Source organism: Oncorhynchus tshawytscha, unplaced genomic scaffold (genome assembly GCF_018296145.1).
Source record: "Oncorhynchus tshawytscha isolate Ot180627B unplaced genomic scaffold, Otsh_v2.0 Un_contig_2916_pilon_pilon, whole genome shotgun sequence".
Classification (NCBI taxonomy): Eukaryota; Metazoa; Chordata; class Actinopteri; order Salmoniformes; family Salmonidae; genus Oncorhynchus; species Oncorhynchus tshawytscha.
Genome location: NW_024609621.1, coordinates 148,354 through 165,318, shown reverse-complemented (window position 1 = coordinate 165,318; position 16,965 = coordinate 148,354). Strand labels below are relative to the sequence as shown.

The window sequence follows — 16,965 nt, the reverse complement described above, 5'->3', positions numbered from 1 at the left end:
GAAAAACCATCCTCTGCTACCATGTTTGATTGGTGTTTATATATTGGAGAGTTGAGACCAAATCACGGACGCTGGACAGAGTGGATTTCAGTTGTAACAAAAGACAGTTTTAATGAGTCAAAGATATCTTGTCCTGTTTTACGTGGGATCTAGTTCATATGACTTGAGTCAGGTGAAAAAGTTTACAAAGGTTACATTCATTTTTATACATAGAATAAAGTAGGTAGAGTCTTGTCGTGTTTGTCTTCTGATTGGTCCCAAAAGTTGGAGGCGGATATCTAATAGAGCATGAGCCCCATTGGTAAGTAGAACAGAGTCTTGTTCTCTGAGCCCCTTAGAGGGGGAGATGTGTTTATACTAGGAGATGTTTGTGTCAACTATAGAGGGAAGGGCTGGTGGTTCTGCAATGGAATGTCTTTGTTTCCTGGGGTACACAAGCTGAGGGGATGGTTTTAGGGGGTGTTTTATTGCTGGCTGTGTCTGGTTCCTGTGCATGGTGGGTGACTGAGTCAGGTGTAGTCCTGTATACTTTGAGTTATGTGTGAGATTGAAGGGAGTGGTGCTAGGAATGTTATCAGGGATAGGGGTTGGGGTGAGAGGGGTTGATGCTTTAGTATGTGTTTGTTGTTCTATTAACCATGTGAGAGTGCCTAAGGACACCCCAAAGATCAGTAGTGTTGATGAATAAGTATATGAGAAACGAGACCAAGTCGAGACGCTGGACAAGGCGGATACGGTATAGTAAAGGCCGTTTATTCAAGAGTAATGATATCTGGCAATTACGTGCACGGCTCCGTTTCGTCAAGTTCTCAAGCGAACCATTGGAAAAAAGAGAGACCGGTCACAATCGTACAGTTCATTTTATACATTGAAATGACGTAGGTAGATTCTGGTAGTCCTGGCTTCTGGTAGGTTGTTCGTAGATGATAGACAGTCTCCTCCAGCCTGGTGTCAGTATCCCATTGGTTCTCGACAGAGTTCTTTGTCTTTGGAGCCCATCCAGAAGGGGAGGGGCTGCGTGTGTGTAGGTGTGTGCGTTCCTGTCTGGCCCTACCATGTTTTACTGTGAAAATACATTGCTATATGTTGTCTCAATTATAGCAATGCAATAGCAGTAAGCTGGTCATTTGCATAGGAAATAGCACTTCATTACAAATCCCCCTTTTCACGTCTCCTAAGAGACGTGACATGAATTAAAAGCCAGTAAAATTTATAGTCCCCCTCTTCACGTCTCGAAAGAGACGTGACAACTACTCATATGTGCATGTTTCAAACTCCACCAGAGGATCCTCCTGTTGTAGGAGGGGGAACATCAGTGCAGGGTCATTATTTGGTGGAATAGCAGAAGTAATAACACGAGAAAGCAGGGAGCGGGCACATGGGATGCAACAACAGCCACAGAGGGTTAATATAGCGACAAACACAGAGATAGAGACCAGAGATAGAGACCAAAATAGAAGAGACTGTAGAAGATTAATAGAACGCAGTTTAGTTTTACCTTATTTGCCCTATTACCACAAGCTGAGCTGTTATAACACGTTACACCCTCCTTCACACATACTCAAGGTCAACACACAGACACTGGAACATCCTGTTCTCTACATAACAGCGAGCGGCCTAACCACAAAGCGCCATTGAGGGGTTGCTGAGTCTGATACACTATCTCGTGACAAACACCAGCTGCAGAGGCACCCCAACCCTGAGAAAGAGGAACACACACGCACACACCTAATCTCCTTTTTAGCTGAACATTGTGTGACCAAGGACAGGTACGACGAGACTCTATGATGACGGATGGTCCAACTGAGCCAATACAAGAAGACTACACTCCAGCCTGAACCAATCCGAAGACCCGATCTTCTAGAATCAACCTACTTTCTGTTCTGTATATAATACATGTGCACACTGTTAGCGGGGCTTCTTTCTGGAGGTTCCTTATGAGCTGAATGAACGGGCCCGTATACGCTGTACCAGATATCTTCACTCTGAATAAACTGTCGCTTGTCATACAATCTACCGCTTTGTCCGAATCGATCCTTGACCGGCTCACTCACCTGCACATCCCAGTTATCAACAAGACCAAGACCTTATATTTACCAAATGCATCCATCCAGGAGTCCCACATGCTGGTATCAACCCCAGAGTGGGATTTCATTTTACCATTAAGGGTACGCAGGCCTTCTAACGCCACAGTGAGGCTGCCATCAGAGGCTGTGTTATTAGGGATAAATGTGCAACATTGCTCCCCAAACATAAAACATATCCCACCCTTCTCAGCCAGCAACATGTCAACGGCAATGCGATTTTGAAAAGCCATAAGGGAGGTGGCAGCCAGTTGACCATGTACGGCCTCAAAACCTTGTTGAGTCCAGTTACCTAATTTTTGGACATTGAAATGTATATAGTTAATGCGGTCAACATTTTTATCAACAGTGCACCACCAGCAGAAAGCTGATTCAAAACCTGCGGCGACCTGGTCCACCAGCTTGTACTCATCCGGGACCCCCCCTAGGAACACCTATGGCATCAATATATGTGGGATCCCCACCAGTCGGGGCTGCTTCCCGCTTGGTTCTGGTAGGCAGAAACTGTGGGTCCACAGCCTGTATCCGGGTCACCAAATCACCCACACCTATAGGGTAAACAGAGATAGACAGCAGAAGTGTTACAAGCGCACAAGTACCCGTAGCATTATTGGGAGTTCTGTCAAAAAGCCGAGGTCCCCCACACCACCACCAGATGTCAGCCCTGATCACTGGCTTAAAACCACCAACTATTACGATAGTATTTGTACACCAACCCTCAGGGAGTGTCCCTAACTGTAGTATACCCCCTGTCAAGTTAATACAGGAAAATTCGGCCCTGGCAACATCAGAGGAAAATACTGGTGCCCTGACCGTAGCGGAGACAACAGGGTAAACTGCATCCCACAAGGAGCAATTACCAGTCGGATTTTCTTTGTCCATAAGGGGCATTAAACATCTGATCTCGACAGAGGCCGGGACAATGCAGAGCAATGGTCTAGCACCCATGCAAACTACGCAACTAATGGGGGTTGTATTGGCTGCTTGTTCGGTCAATAATAACCAATTGTTAGACAAACCTGAGACACCTGTAGCAACCTGAATGTTCTCATCCGGGGTAGGGGTAGTGACCACTAAAACAGCAGAACCCCACCCATCACTGTGCTGGGGTAGGGTATGTGGCTTTGCCATATCGTCACGCACCGTCACAGAAGTAGGCTGCGGTTGTGGCGTAAAGCAGATATATAGTGTGAAATAGACTTCGGCCCTGCTGCTATCTATATATGGGGCCAACGTAAAAACCTGGCAACCCATAGTGGTCCCAGGCCGTACAATCAGCTTCATTTGAAAACCAGTGCGTGAAAGTGTAAGCCGTTTGCGCCAGGCAAGGACAGCCCGTCCCTTGGAATAGCTGGACCAGTCATATCCTGTTTCTGCCACCAGGTTTTTCCAAGACCACTCACCATATCCCCCTTTGGTTATATACCAGTTAAAACTGGAATAGGTCCAGGCAGGTAGCCCCAGACTATTTCGCGCATGACCCAAAAGGCCCCAAGGCAGGTAAACGGTGGTGGTGGCATTGAAAGGCAAACACAAGGTGGTGCTCTTCAACTCCAGGGGGGTGCACTTAGTGACCCCCACCTCACGCCTAGAAACGGTATGGTCTTGTGGTAGTTTCCTTTTCCTCTGATGAGGGCCTGCGTCAATCCGATGATTTCACCTAATTGGGCAGGTGCTGGTTGAGGGATGATGGCTGATTCAAGGGTAACGTGTGAGCCGTCTGGGCCTGCTGCACCACTGCATAGTCCGCCACATTACCATTCTCTCCTTTGTATCAGCAGCCATCTGTGTATAACCATAGGTCAGGTTTGGTCAGTGGTGTGTTTCCCAGGTCGGGTCTTAGTTTCAATTCTTGAGCAGCTGTTTCGGTGCAGGAGTGAGGTAGCTCTTCTTCCGCGTTGAGAGCGTCGGCCATGTTCTTGTCCGTGTTATCTAACTTGGAGGAGTGGTACAGCAGCACCCTACGCTCCCCCTCTTGTTTCTGAAAAAGGACAGAGACCGTGAACCCCTCCTTTTCAGAAACATCCAAATGGAAACTCTTGGAGTAGTCAGGGGAGGTGAGAGAGGCATCCGTAGAGAGGTCAGTTCCTTCTTTCATGGTGATGGTGGGCAGCTTCATTGCCAAGGTGGGTATTCTCCTGACATACCCTGGAACGGCGCCTGCTGTGGTGGGTAGGAGGCAAATGGCACTGGGTGGTTGTTTGCAGGTTGTTCACTCTGAATTCTTGATTGCAGCTGTGGTTGTGGCTGAGGGGATGGCCTGTAGCCACCCCTCCCTCTAGGTGGACCGTAGAAGGGCCTTCCTCCCCTGGGTGGGTGCTGAGGTCTGCTGGACAGTTTGTTGCTGCATCATCTGGGTGACTGCTTCAGTGACTATTTCAGCAATGTCTGTAGATGCCTCGGCCACCATCTGTTTCTTTGGTATTGTGGCCTTCTCTCTTTAGGAGGCCCGGTTGAGATCCACCTTCCCTAGGTTGTGGGTAGTTCGGCAGGGACCCACCTGGGCCTTGTAGTGCTGCGGGGCTTGAGCAATCGGGCCTTTCTTCACAGACGAGGAGGCCATCTTGAATACCCACAGTCATGTTCCCTTTTAGCTGTCCTCCCTGCACCATAAAGACCGGGGCTTGCACGGCGGCTGGGGTGGTGTGGGTTTTAAACGGGTTGTGTGGGAGGTGTGCGAATGGATTTTGTGAATAGGGAGGTGGCACTGCAGTCTTCTCTTCCTGTGGCAGTGGTGGGTATAGAGAGGGCGGGGCTGATGGGGTGGTCGCGGTGGTGTGTTGTGGTTGTTGATTGTGCCTTCGCTGACGTCAGCTGAGGCCCCGGCAAGCACGCCCATCATATCAGGTTTTTTGTGTGGGCGTGTCCTTTTTGTCTCTTCTATTGCCCATGTGCCTATTCTCAGCTCCGCCTCCGCTCTCTCCTTCTCTTTCGTTCCTTTCTTCTTGAATAAATGGTTCCTATTTTTTTCTGCCTCACTATCTTTTCCATGCTTCACTGCTTCCTCTAATTCTCTCTCCATAGCGCTGAGCTGCTCCCTTGACGGGGCAACTCCACTAATGTAACCTGCCTGTGTCCATCTCAGCCTAATTCCCCCCCATATCTTTTTTATTGATTTATACTCCTGTTTTCCTCCTGCCCTTTCCTGTATTCTCTGATCTAAGTATTCGTTGAATTTGAGTTTGGGAATGGTAGTTGTGGCCATTCTGTCGTTTAACTATGTCTGGGTTTTATGACTATCTTGATGCACTTAGCCCGTCACTTGTTCAAAACCAGCGATGTATTCACGGTGCTGACACAGACTTATCTCTTTTGTCCCACCCTCGTGCACAAAGAGTTTTGTAGAATTACTATACTATAATATCGAACAGGGATATTCACGAGATAATTATGCGTCTAGGGTATTTTTTTAGTAATTCTACAACTACACATATTTCTACTGCCTGGCCAAATGTTAGTGTCCCTAACGCCTACTTTTGGGTCAGTGACAATGTATTCAAATGCCTTCTATAATATTGGTCGACTTAATTCTAGGCAACACCAACAGCACAAAGGGGACAAAAATCAATTCGTTACTCAGCCCGGCGGCCGCACAACCCCGCCCCACTTTTGACTCGGCGGTCAATTTTAGAGTCGGTGGTCAGTATCACTCGGTCTCATGAAACGGTCAATCAGTGACATTCATCTGGAGAGATCAGGTTTAATTCCTTCACTCCTAGTCCAATTTTTTAAATTTATTAACTGATTCTCCTAGTGGGATGCCGAACCCACTAGTCCCAGTCTTGGTTGTACTTCTCTATCAATTTACACAACATTTCATCATCTCATACACATTTCATTTCACTAAGTCATCCAATTCCCTCAATGTTACACCTGGCCGATCGCCACATCTACCAGTGCCAGGCTATATGGATAGGATTTGACAATATATCACATTTCGCAATTCATTATGTCATCAAATTCCTCGCTGTTACACTTAGCCGATCGCTACATACGCTAATGCCAGGCTATATGAATAAGATTTTACAAATTATCACTGAGTCATCAAATTCCTCACTGTACACCTAGCTGATTCATATCAACTATTGCCAGACTATTTGAATAAGATTTGACAATGTATTTACACAGATATCATTACGGAATGCCTTTTGTTATCGGATAATTTTTCCATAAATTTAACAGGAATTCATACTCACGCCTTTAGTACTTCTGATCAATAATTTGGATAATGACTATGATATAATATGCAGATTTTGATTTAACAGGTTTCTGCTTACCTTATAGTGTCGAGCTCTTTGATCAGTTTCCTAAGGCGAGTTGAATCCCCGATGGCTCCTAGTAAACAGGTCGCCCGTCCTTTGAATCTGTCGTCAACTTGTCTTTTCTCTCATCAACTCTCTATGGACCGAATTCATGGGTTTAAACCATCCTCTGCTACCACTTTGTTGATGAATAACAATATGAGAAATGAGACCAAGTTGAGACTCTAGGCAAGGCGGAGTAAAGGCCGTTTATTCACGCGTAATGATATTTGGCAAAACGTGCTGCACGGCCCGTTTTCGTCTGTTCTTATGGAACCGTCAGAAAAAAAAGAGACCGGACACATGTCGGACAGTTCATTTTATACATTGAAATGACGTAGGTAGATTCTGGTAGTCCTGGCTTTGGTAGGTTGCTTGCAGATGATAGACAGTCTCCTCCAGCCTGGTGTCAGTATCCCATTGGTTCTCGACAGAGTTCTTTGTCTTTGGAGCCCATCCAAAAGGGGAGGGGCTGCGTGTGAATATGTGTGTGCGTTCCTGTCTTGGCAAGTCTGTGTGTCCTTTCAGTGAAAATACGTTGCTATGTGTTGTCTCAGTTATAGCAATGCAAGCTAGTCATTTGCATAGAAAATAGCACTTCATTACAATGGCGGGGGCTGAACTGCCTCCATTGTCAATTGTGGATATAGTGAGGGAGAAGCGGCCTCAGGGGGAGCCGTAGGTAAATTCTCAGGCGGAGCTTTAACATCCCCCGTTGACGCAGAAGCCACGCACATCATATCTGGTTTGTTTTTGGGCTGCATCCTCCTACACTCCTCTATAGCCCATGTTCCTACTTTCAATTCTGCTTCTGCCCGCTTTCTCTCTCTAGTCCCTTCCTTCTTGAACCAATGAGCTTTGTTCCTCTCTGTCTCACTTGCCGTTGCTTTCCCTACGTCTTCCTGTAGCTCTCTCTGTATATCTTGGAGATTCCCCCCTGTAGGGGGTCCCCCGCTAAAGTAACCTGCTTGTGTCCATTTTAGCCGTAATCCTTTCCACACTTTCTCCACTTTCTCATACTGTTCTTTACCTCCCGCTCTATTAATCATACTCTGATCTAAATATTCATTGAATCTGAGTTTGGGCGTGGTGGCTGCAGACATTTTTATCTAATTCGTCAGATTTTGTGTATAATGCGTTATCTAGGTTTTAGTCAATCCTTTGTGTGGCTTATTTCTATCTTTGTATACTCAAGCCGTCCCTGTTCGAGACCAGGGATGTACTGTAGTGCTAGCACAGACCTCTCCCATGCGCCCTTGCACAGATCAGTAATGTGGCGGCAGTTACGTGTGTGCCTCTGCGGCATGTAATTTGAATTTGTTCAGCGATTTATTTAAGTATTTTCTAGAAATGATTCGGCGATTTCCTTTTGGAACAATATATTAGTGAATATATGCGGTTCTATAACAATTGTCAGAGTAATTCTAGTACGTTAGGAAATATAAAAAATAGAAGAATTTAAAAAATTGTTCTGCGAATTATTTAAATACTTTCTGCAAATAATTCAGTAACTTCCTTTATGAACTTATATCAGTCAAATCCAGCGATTCTATAACAATTGTCAGAACAATTTTAAACTTTAGGCAATACCAACAGGATTGAGAAAGAAAATCAGTGTTAGCCCGGGCGCTGTCAATCAAAGCGTCACGTTGATTCGACTATTGGGTGGCTAGGCTATCAGCACGAGTGCATAATAGCCCAGTTACGTAACTTATCCTGGCGGTTACTCCACAACAAACGTTTCTCTCAATTTAATTTCCCCGGTCTCAAAATCGTGGAACGTCAACTCTAGTTCATACGTTTTCTCAATACTACATTCATTCGTACGAAATTCACATTGAATTTCCAACATCCATAATTGTGTCCTTTACATGTTAAAACACAGCCTCTATTTAACGTCACCTCTATACACAACCTAATATATTTATAATTAGGACAGTTTTCTATGCAGATTTCAGAACAAATAGGGTCCCGAAGGAATTTAACACATTGGTCAATCACAATTCACACAGTCCTATTAAAATAACTCAGTATAGGCCAATTAATAAAAATATAAAAACAAGCAAAACAAGATATCTTTGATCAATGCCTTAGGTTCTTATGTAAAAATAATTTGGGAACGATTCATACTCACGCCCAGTAGTTTCTGATCAAAATTTGGTTTAGGCTAAGATACAATATGCAGATTTCGATTTAACAGGCTTTGCTTACCTTATTAGTAGAGCGCTCTGATCAGATTTCCTGAGGCAAGATGAATGGCTGATTTTCTCCTGGTTTAGGTCACTCTTCCGTCTGATTCGAACCGGATGATTTGTCTCGCCTCTCAGACCAATTTATCATAGATCGAATTTAGGAAAAACCATCCTCTGCTACCAAGTTTGTTGGTGTTCAAATACTGGAGAGTTGAGACCAAATCACGGACGCTGGACAGAGTGGATTTCAGTTGTAACAAAAGACAGTTTTAATGAGTCAAAGATGTCTTGTCCTGCAGTTTTACGTGCACGGATCTAGTTCATTTAACTCGGTAAGGAGTCAGGTGAAAAAGAGACCTAGACATTGGTCACAGCAGATTTTATACATGGAATATGTAGGTGGAGTCTTGTCGTGTTGATCTTCTGACTGGTCCCAAAGGGTTGGAGGCGGATCTGCTCTAATCCAGAGCATGAGCCCCATTGGTACAGAACAGTCTTGTTCTCTGAGCTCCCGACCAGTAGAGGGGGTGAGATGTGTGTTTATACTAGAAGATGTTTGTGTCAGGGGTTCGTGAGGTAGAGGGGCAGTTTTTATGGTTGGGTGTATGTGTTCATGCGATGGAATGTCTTTGTTTCCTGGGGTCGGGAGACAACAAAGCTGAGGGGATAGTGTTAGGGGGGTAGTTTTATTGCTGGGTGAGTGAGCTGGTTCCTGTTTTAGCAGGGGTAAGTAAGATGACTTGAGTCAGGCGGTTTGGCTTGGCGCTGTATAATATATGAGCTATGTGTATGAATGTTTACATATATATATATATGACACTGTTTACTTCTGGAGTGGGATTTGGAATTTCAGGGATGCAGCTGATATAAACCCGTTTCAAGAACTTGCCATGGCCACTCTGTCTGTGATGTCCTTGCCATGGCTGCTGTGTCTGTGTTGTCCTTGCCATGGCCACTCTGTCTGTGTTGTCCTTGCCATGGCTGCTGTGTCTGTGATGTCCTTGCCATGGCTGCTGTGTCTGTGATGTCCTTGCCACAGTCGAATGCTGAAGTCGAGAGTGTATTCAGCCAGATGAGGGTGGTAAAAAGCAAACTTAGAAATCGGATGTCCTTGCAGACCCTTAACTCCATCCTGTACATTCGATATGGACTGAAGCTGTCTGGTGAGGCTTGCTATGAGCACCAGCTCCCTGATAATGTTTTGCATCTTTTTGGCTCATCAGCTGCTTACTCATTTAAGTCAGCTCCCTCAGTTGCTGAACCTGCCATAGAGAGCCTTGACCAAAATGACGATGACCCACTCTTTCTCTGTTCAGCACAGCCTGTGTGTGTGTGGAGGGGGGTCAGCGTAGTGTCCAGAGCATGGAGGCGCTACCAGGAGACAGGACAGTACATCAGGAGATGTGGAGGAGGCCGTAGGAGGGCAACAACGTAGCAGCAGGACCGCTACCTCCGCCTTTGTGCAAGGAGGAGCGGGAGGAGCACTGCCAGAGCCCTGCAAAATGACCTCCAGCAGGCCAGAAATGTGCATGTGTCTGCTCAAACGGTCAGAAACAGACTCCATGAGGGTGGTATGAGGGCCTGACGTTTGGCATTTGCCAGAGAACACCAAGATTGGCAAATTCGCCACTGGCGCCCTGTGCTCTTCACAGATGAAAGCAGGTTCACATTGAGCACATGTGACAGACGTGACAGAGTCTGGAGACGCCGTGGAGAACGTTCTGCTGCCTGCAACATCCTCCAGCATGACCGGTTTGTCGGTGGGTCAGTCATGGTGTGGGGTGGCATTTCTTTGGGGGGCCGCACAGCCCTCCATGTGCTGGCCAGAGGTAGCCTGACTGCCATTAGGTACCGAGATGAGATCCTCAGACCCCTTGTGAGACCATATGCTGGTGCGGTTGGCCCTGGGTTACTCTTAATGCAAGACAATGCTAGACCTCATGTGGTTGGAGTGTGTCAGCAGTTCCTGCAAGAGGAAGGCATTGATGCTATGGACCGCCCGTTCCCCAGACCTGAATCCAATTGAGCACATCTGGGACATCATCCACCAATGCCACGTTGCACCACAGACTGTCCAGGAGTTGGCAGATGCTTTAGTCCAGGTCTGGGAGGACATACCTCAGGAGACCATCCGCCACCTCATTAGGAGCATGCCCAGGCATTGTAGGGAGGTCATACAGGCACGTGGAGGCCACACACACTACTGAGCCTCATTTTGATTTGTTTTAAGGACATTACATCAAAGTTGGATCAGCCTGTAGTGTGGTTTTCCACTTTAATTTTGAGTGTGACTCCAAATCCAGACCCCCATGGGTTGATAACGGCCACCTGGCCGTGCTGCTGCTCCAGTTTCAACTGTTCTGCCTTCTTATTATTCGAACATGCTGATCATTTATGAACATTTGAACATCTTGGCCATGTTCTGTTATAATCTCCACCCGGCTCAGCCAGAAGAGGACTGGCCACCCCACATATGCTCTCTCTAATTCTCTCTTTTTTTCTCTCTCTCGGAGGACCTGAGCCCTAGGACCATGCCCCAGGACTACCTGACATGATGACTCCATGCTGTCCCCAGTCCATCTGACCGTGCTGCTGCTCCAGTTTCAACTGTTCTGCCTTATTATTATACGACCATGCTGGTCATTTATGAACATTTGAACATCTTGGCCATGTTCTGTTATAATCTCCACCCGGCACAGCCAGAAGAGGACTGGCCACCCCACATAGCCTGGTTCCTCTCTAGGTTTCTTCCTAGGTTTTGGCCTTTCTAGGGAGTTTTTCCTAGCCACCGTGCTTCTACACCTGCATTGCTTGCTGTTTGGGGTTTTAGGCTGGGTTTCTGTACGGCACTTTGAGATATCAGCTGATGTACGAAGGGCTATATAAATAAATTTGATTTGATTTGATTTCCATTGAAAATTTTTGTGTGATTTTGTTGTCAGCACATTCAACTATGTAAATAAAAAAGTATTTAATAGAATATTTCATTCATTCAGATCTAGGATGTGTTATTTTAGTGTTCCCTTTATTTTTTTGAGCAGTGTATAAATATTCCTATTCATTGAACAAGGTGTGTGTGTGTGTGTGTGTGTGGTGTAGATCTATTGGAGGAGCTGTTTAATCTCACTTAATCCTACAGGGTTCTCCTGTCCTCTGACGAACTCCGCGTAGCTGCGCTGGTCCTGCTGTTGGGCCCTGTGGAGTGGAGGAGGACCAGTTCTGGGCTGTGGGGCTTCCTCTGGTCTGGTGCGGGGTAGTAGGCTGGGCCCGGTCCGGTCTGGCTAAGCCGATGGAAGTGGTGATGCTCTGGTGGTGGGTGGGGCCTGTGGGGTGCGCTGGGTCTGGTGTGGTGTTGAAGGGGCCTGGGGCTCCTTGGTGGTGCACTGGTTTGGTAGGGGTCTCTGGGTGGTCCTCTGTCCAGTGCGGCATGGGGTGTTTGTCTACCAAGTGCCACGTCCTTTAGAGACTTGGCAAACATCCCTACTGTCTGCTTCCTCAGGTGGGAGTGGTCGTGCAGATGCTCTGGGGTGATTGTTGGGTGGTGAGCAACGTGTACGTCCGGAGTAAGCCACACCCGCTGGTGATGTCAGCGTTGACGTTCTGAATGGTACGGGGATGAAAGTCTTTGCAGGGCAGCAGAGTGGAGATGGTGATGTGGGAGTTGGGGAACCGCTCAGAGGCCCCCTCTGCTACTCTGTTGACCAGGCTGCCTACTCTCTCCTGCTCCTCTCGCAGGTTGTTGGTGCCGGTGTGAATAATAATGTGGCCTGGTGTGCCAAAGTCAGGCTGGGACAGGATGTGGAGTGATATCCTGTGTTTTTTGGGCACCATATATTGCACACCTTGTGTTGGGGGAAGAGTTTATCTTCTTGGATGAATTTCCCATTTGAGTCAATGAGGATAGCCACCTCAGTGGGTTTTACCAGAGTAGTGTGTTTACGGTCCGGAGCTGGAGTACACAGGGCCTGTGTACATGGAGGGGTGTGTGGGGTGTGTCAGGGGGGCCAGAGAGCTTCTCTCTGTAGTAGGTGTCTCCATGTGAGCCTCCTTGTTGACTGGGGGTGTGGGTAAAGTGTTGTCGGTATGAGGGGGGGTTGTGGGTAAAGGTGTGTCAGTGGGGTTGTTTGGGGTGGTGAGGGGCTGCAGTTTCTCTCTGGGAGTCTCTACAGTCTGTTCTCTATGATGTAGCACCCTCTTGATGACAGACAACTCATTTGCCATCTCCTCCTTTACCTGCACCAGCTCTCTCCTCACAGTGGCCTTTAGCTCCTCAAGCGCTGTGGTAAGACTCTCTCTCAGCTCCTGGACAGAGTTCTTCAGCTGGGTCCTGCACTGGTTGATCTGGTCCTGTAGAAGCTATGTGTCTGGGCTGGAGGGGGTGTAGCTGGGGGGCTGCTCCTTCAGCTCAGTAACCCATACCTCTAACAGAGCCAGCCTGTCTCTCAGCAGGCTGATGGTAGTGTAGCTGGGGGCTGCTCCTTCAGCTCAGTAACCCATACCTCTAACAGAGCCAGCCTGTCTCTCAGCAGGCTGATGGTGGTGTAGCGGCTGCTCCTTCAGCTCAGTAACCCATACCTCTAACAGAGCCAGCCTGTCTCTCAGCAGGCTGATGGTAGTGTCAGCTGGGGATGGGGAGTGTCAGCTGCTGCCTTCAGCTCAGTAACCCATACCTCTAACAGAGCCAGCCTGTCTCTCAGCAGGCAGGCTGAGCTGGTGCTCCTTCAGCTCAGTGAGCCAGCCTGTCTCTCAGCAGGCTGGGGGCTGCTCCTTCAGCTCAGTAACCCATACCTCTAACAGAGCCAGCCTGTCTCTCAGCAGGCTGGTGGTGGTGTAGCTGGGGTGCTGCTCCTTTAGCTCAGTAACCCATACCTCTAACAGAGCCAGCCTGTCTCTCAGCAGGCTGGTGGTGGTGTAGCTGGGGTGCTGCTCCTTTAGCTCAGTAACCCATACCTCTAACAGAGCCAGCCTGTTTCCCAACAGGCTGATGGTAGTGTGGTCTTGTCTCTGGTGGTTGTAGGCAGGCAGGGGGGAGGATAGCCCTGCTGTTGGGGTGCATGAGGTGAGGGGAGAGGTCAGGGTGCTGACCTTTTCTTTTTTGCTTTCCACTATCTTCGTTAGGGTGAGGAAGTCCTGCACAACAGAGCTGAGTGCAGCCCCACTGCCCTGGACCATGACAGTGCCGTTCTGGTACATGTTTACCGTCAGAAACCTGTTTTCCTGGTCCTTATCGCTGTCCTCGTAAAAATGTGGATTTGCCTTACCTTGCAGATGCCTGTCTTTGTGGTACAGCTGAAATGCCTGGTTACAGCTGTACGCCAGGCAGTTGTGTGGTCTGTGTAAAATAACAGGTTTGTAACAGTCCTGTTTTGTGAGCAGTCGGCAAACAAAGTTTCTGGGTTCTCCCTCAGAATTCTGTGTTTAAAATCGATTCTTCTTTTCTCTGATTTTTCTGCTGGGTATTCTGTCTCTGCCTCAGTGGCCATGTTGCTATGGTTACCACCAGTAACCAGTTAGAGTTAGACGGTAAGCTAGCTGACAGATTTGAATTTGGCTAGCTACCACGATGAAGATTGGTCTTTTAACTCACTCTCTGTCAATCTTTTCCTACTGTGTTGATCTTCAGTTGTACAATTTGATTACCTATACATTTTTTGCTAATGTAACCGTGTCAATCTCGCTCTTAACAACGAAAAAGTGATAACAAGTCAGGAGCTGTTCTTCTGCATGACTTCTCTCTCTTTCTCGGTCTCTCTCTCTCTAGGTCTCTCTTTCTCTCAAGGTCTCTGTCTCTATCTAGGTCTCTATCTCTCTAGGTCTCTATCTCTGTCTCGCTCTCTCTGTCTCTCCATGTCTCTCTCTAGGTCTCTCTCTAGGTCTCTGTCTCGCTCTCTCTGTCTCTCCATGTCTCTCTCTAGGTCTCTCTCTAGGTCTCTGTCTCTCTCTCCATGTTTCTGGATACATCTCAGACTAGAGAGAAGAGGGGATACAACTCAGACTAGAGGGAAGAGGGGATACAACTCAGACTAGAGGGAAGAGGGGATACAACTCATAGAGGGAAGAGGGGATACAACTCTCTAGAGGGAAGAGGGGATACTCAGACTAGAGGGAAGAGGGGATACAACTCAGACTAGGGGAAGAGGGGATCAACTCAGACTAGAGGGAAGAGGGGATCAACTCAGACTAGAGGGAAGAGGGGATACAACTCAGACTTTCTGGGGAAGAGGGGATACAACTCAGACTAGAGGGAAGAGGGGATACAACTCAGACTAGAGGAGGGAAGAGGGGATACAACTCAGACTAGAGGGAAGAGGGGATACAACTCAGACTAGAGGGAAGAGGGGATACAACTCAGACTAGAGGGAAGAGGGGACACAACTCACACTAGAGGGAAGAGGGGACACAACTCAGACTAGAGGGAAGAGGGGATACAACTCAGACTAGAGGGAAGAGGGGATACATCTCAGACTAGAGGAGACAGGTTGAAGGAAATAAAATAGTTATCTATCCTCTCACTCTCCTCATTCTATATACTTTCGGCCCGTCATTGGACACTGTGCTATCTAACCTCCAAACAAGCTTCAATGCCATACAACACTCCTTCCATGGCCTCCAACTGCTCTTAAACGCTAGTAAAACCAAATGCATGCTTTTCAACCGATCGCTGCCTGCACCCGCATGCCCGACTAGCATCACCACCCTGGATGGTTCCGACCTTGAATATGTGGACATCTATAAGTACCTAGGTGTCTGGCTAGACTGCAAACTCTCCTTCCAGACTCATATCAAGCATCTCCAATCGAAAATCAAATCAAGAGTCGGCTTTCTATTCCGCAACAAAGCCTCCTTCACTCACGCCGCCAAGCTTACCCTAGTAAAACTGACTATCCTACCGATCCTCGACTTCGGCAATGTCATCTACAAAATGGCTTCCAACACTCTACTCAGCAAACTGGATGCAGTCTATCACAGTGCCATCCGTTTTGTCACTAAAGCACCTTATACCACCCACCACTGCGACTTGTATGCTCTAGTCGGCTGGCCCTCGTTACATATTCGTCGCCAGACCCACTGGCTCCAGGTCATCTACAAGTCCATGCTAGGTAAAGCTCTGCCTTATCTCAGTTCACTGGTCACGATGGCAACACCCATCCGTAGCACGCGCTCCAGCAGGTGTATCTCACTGATCATCCCTAAAGCCAACACCTCATTTGGCCGCCTTTCGTTCCAGTACTCTGCTGCCTGTGACTGGAACGAATTGCAAAATTGCTGAAGTTGGAGACTTTTATCTCCCTCACCAACTTCAAACATCAGCTATCTGAGCAGCTAACCGATCGCTGCAGCTGTACATAGTCTATTGGTAAATAGCCCACCCATTTTCACCTACCTCATCCCCATACTGTTTTTATTTATTTACTTTTCTGCTCTTTTGCACACCAATATCTCTACCTGTACATGACCATCTGATCATTTATCACTCCAGTGTTAATCTGCAAAATTGTAATTATTCGCCTACCTCCTCATGCCTTTTGCACACATTGTATATAGACTCCCCCCTTTGTTTTCTACTGTGTTATTGACTTGTTAATTGTTTATTCCATGTGTAACTCTGTGTTGTCTGCTCACACTGCTATGCTTTATCTTGGCCAGGTCGCAGTTGCAAATGAGAACTTGTTCTCAACTAGCCTACCTGGTTAAATAAAGGTGAAATAAAAAATAAAATAAAAAATGTCTGCCTGTCTCTTTCTCGGTGTGTGTGCGTGTGTGTGTGTGTACAGATGTACTCTGCTAGGATCTTGGGTGGGCTGTAGCTGACCATGGTTCTGAAAGACAACCCAACATGCACGGCGCACATAGGACCGATCACAAGCACGACTTGGATGGACAATGTATTTAACTTATAGGCCCAATGTTGTTGACTGATTGTGCTCTATTTAATCCATTAGGCATTTCTGAAAACCATCCATTTCTAAAATCTCTGAGAACACATGGAATTGTCATAGCAACATATTATAATTACAATACTGCAGGCTAGTGTGGTGGAGAAATCAGAATTCAAATCAAATACATTTTTATTTGGTCACATACACGTGATTAGCAGATGTTTCGTACAGCAGCGTAGCCTAGTGGTTAGAGCATTGGACTAGTTAACCGAAAGGTTGTAAGATCGAACCCCTGAGCTGACAAGGAAAAAATCTGTCGTTCTGCCCCTGAGGAAGTTAACCCACTGTTCCTAGGCTGTCATTGAAAATAAGAATTTAGCCTAGTGGGAGGAAGTATGTAGCCTAGTGGGAGGAAGTGTAGCTGCCAACACCAGACTCCGAATGGAGACATTAGCTAAGTAACATAGATAATTAAGATGTCTTATCTGCAGAATATGCTTATATTGTT

At 47.0% G+C, this 16,965-nt stretch overlaps 1 long non-coding RNA gene across 2 annotated transcripts; it reads right to left on the bottom strand.

Moving 5' to 3' along the window:
* Positions 1-732: 732 nt before the first annotated feature.
* Positions 733-6,735, bottom strand: LOC121845304. Of its 2 annotated transcripts, none has more exons than XR_006082506.1 (2): positions 6,362-6,735; positions 733-2,632 (listed from the first exon to the last, which is right to left on the bottom strand). It is a non-coding gene; the product is annotated as an uncharacterized LOC121845304 (long non-coding RNA). The 2 variants fall into 2 exon arrangements; XR_006082507.1 differs by lacking the exon at positions 6,362-6,735 and adding an exon at positions 3,488-5,439.
* Between the last annotated feature and the right edge of the window lie 10,230 nt (positions 6,736-16,965).